This window comes from Condylura cristata, unplaced genomic scaffold (genome assembly GCF_000260355.1).
Source record: "Condylura cristata isolate star-nosed mole 26May11 unplaced genomic scaffold, ConCri1.0 scaffold00015, whole genome shotgun sequence".
Classification (NCBI taxonomy): domain Eukaryota; kingdom Metazoa; phylum Chordata; class Mammalia; order Eulipotyphla; family Talpidae; genus Condylura; species Condylura cristata.
In genome coordinates, this window is record NW_004567116.1 from 5,228,570 (window position 1) to 5,231,391 (window position 2,822).

Below are 2,822 nucleotides of genomic sequence, written 5' to 3' on the forward strand. Positions count from 1 at the left end.
TAATAAAAAAAAAAAGAAAATATCCTTCATCAGAGGTAGCACCAACTACTTTATAGTATGAGTGAATATGGGTGTGCTTGTATATTTATGTGTGTGTGAGAGCGAGAGACAGAGAGTTAGATGACGAGGAGGAGAAGGGGCCTTTGGAGGAGTAGAGAGAAGAGGCAAAAAGACTGGTCCAGATTTACTTTGAAATAACTGTCTTTCCTTCATGTTATTTCTCATCTCTCCTTGTGAAGTTAGTTGAGAAAAAAAGGTGAAGGAAATTCTCTGAGATTTGAAAGAAGCCCAAGCCATCAAATTCTGGGCACATATAAGTGTGGAACACATTACACCAAAGCGTCCCAGAAGTTGAACAAAGCTCAGAAATGAGTCACCATGTTGTGTCTCTGGTAGTGTAAGCCAGTCCGAGAGAGGTGAGCCTCCCAGAGGCTTCAAGGCCTTCCGTCTGACTAGGGATCAGGGAATCACCAGTCTAGGGATACCCATGAGACTCAGAAACCAACAAACAAAAATTACAGAAAATGTACAATAGAAATTTCTTTCAAAAATGGTTTATGGAGTGTCCTTTATACATTTTATATTTACAAACTATTTTACTCTATAGAATTGCGATGATGTAATTTGCTTATAACCACGTAAAGGTGATAAGTGATAGACTAGCCCATATCATATCTGAAATGTTGGGACATATTGAGTTCTGCTGTGTTTCTCCTGATGTACCCATAACTCATTATGAATGTCACAGTGACACTTGTGGAACAAAATTAGCTCCTACTCACTTGAAACATGTTTTTCATTGCTTGGCGGGGGCACCTTATCCTGACCTTGAGTGGGCATCTTTAAAATTATCTTAAGAACATGTTCTGTTACCTTGAAAAATGATTGTGGAAAGGGGGCAACAGTTAGGGCTGGGGAAGCGACAAGGGGAGGGAAGAGGACACAGCGGGGGAGCGCGAGGGTGTATGGCATGGACGTTGGTTTCTGTGGTGGTGGGTGAGCCATGGCAGCAACACCTGCCGGGTGAATCCAACACTCCTGCAATTCAAACGAAAATTGTCTAAAAAATAAAAATATTTATTTTCATTCAAAATATTTATATTAACCTTAATATACTTAATTAAAGGGTAAACTCCAGTTCTTATCAGGGGAATATATGCATTAATATGTTAGCTGGTGCTAAATCAAATAATGAAATCATTGCCCCATCCATAACTTCTCCCAGGAGTAAGACTGACAAGCAGAACAAGGCTAGAATGGGAACTTGCCTAAAACTAGCCTGTACCCTTAACCACAGCAGGGTAGATGAGCTCCATTTCGAGGTTTATTTATTTGTGCCTACAGAACTGGGGTACAAGCCAGAGGTGCAGGGATGGTGAGAGGATTCACCAGAGACAGAGTGGGGAGCAGAACAGGCAGATCAATGCAGTACACTGTTGAGGGGAGCAGCGGGCTGGTCAGGAGAGGTCTGCCGCGCCATGGGGTCACCTCCGGGGCAGGCAGGGATCGAACTCATGCTGAAGTGGCTTTAGCTTCTTTAGTGCTGTGTTTTAACCTGCTGCGCCACCAGGGAGGGCCTCAAGTAGATGTTTTAAGAGGAATTAGTAATGCTGCATGATTTGGAATGATCAGTATCAGAATGCATGAAGGACAGTGTCTACTCATAGACTTACACTCTGTAAGTACTTAACAGACATTATAGACATTCTCTCTCCATGATGGGCTACTCTATGTAGTAACTAAAACTACCTGCCCATTTATTGGCAGATCTGATTTGGAGAGGTTCCTTTGTTCAGGTCCCCAACAATAAGTGGAAGAGCCAGAGTCCCCCTTATTCCTGATACCATTGGCCGTGATTGTCACCACGGCAGCTGGTATCATGCCTTAAGTCGTTTTCTGCATTATTATGGCCTCAGTCTCCTCTTATGAATAGGGAATAATCCTCTTAGGCATCTTAGGGCTCCTGTGATGATTTGTTAGGTCAGGGTATTGATAAAATATGTGTCAGTATGTTTAGGTCATGTTGAGTTTGGGAGTTTGAAGACTCCCAAACAACAAAGTGTCCACATATTTAGCTTATTCCTGTTTAGCTACTTACCAAGTGGCTGTGTCAGCTTGGGCACATTCCTTAGTTCCACTCATTCAATTTACTTGGAAATTAAATGTATGACACGGCACTGCTCCTAAGACATTTCCAGTCTAATGCCTCCAAGGTTTTAAAACAAAATCTACAACCATGAGATTATTCCAGGATTATGTGGGAGAAAGGATCTAAAGGGAATGTTACAAAATAGGGCAAATTAGCTGTGACCAAAGCTCCATGGAACATGGCCCCAGAGAGCAGGTGCCTGGAGAGCCCCTCCATCTCATGGTCCCTCCCCCACTCTGCTGCCCTGGATGATAAATACTAGAGGGCTCCCTGCCTGGGGGCATCTCTCCTGATCTCAGAGAACAACCTGTTTCATGGCTCACAGCTCCCATCCTGGAGCCAACGGGGTCCATCTTGGAACATTTTTCAGGAAAGAAATACGCTTTTTCCATCCCTGGCAAGAACTGTATATTCCTGAGGGATCCTGGTCAAGGTGAGAAGTGAGGTTTAGAAGTAAGAGGATTCTGGGCTGTCTCCACAGTGGTGTGAGCCCCTAGCAAGAGCTGTGGGAAGCAGGTGCTTGACACTCGGTCACTTCCATCTTCAGCTCTTTCCTCTACCCCCCTTCCCTGCCCTCCACAGTGGTGTCTGTCTGTGGAACGTTCTGCCTTATCCAAATTCCCTGACTTCAGAGACAAGATTAATGTCAGGTATTACTCTGGGTGAGGTCTGA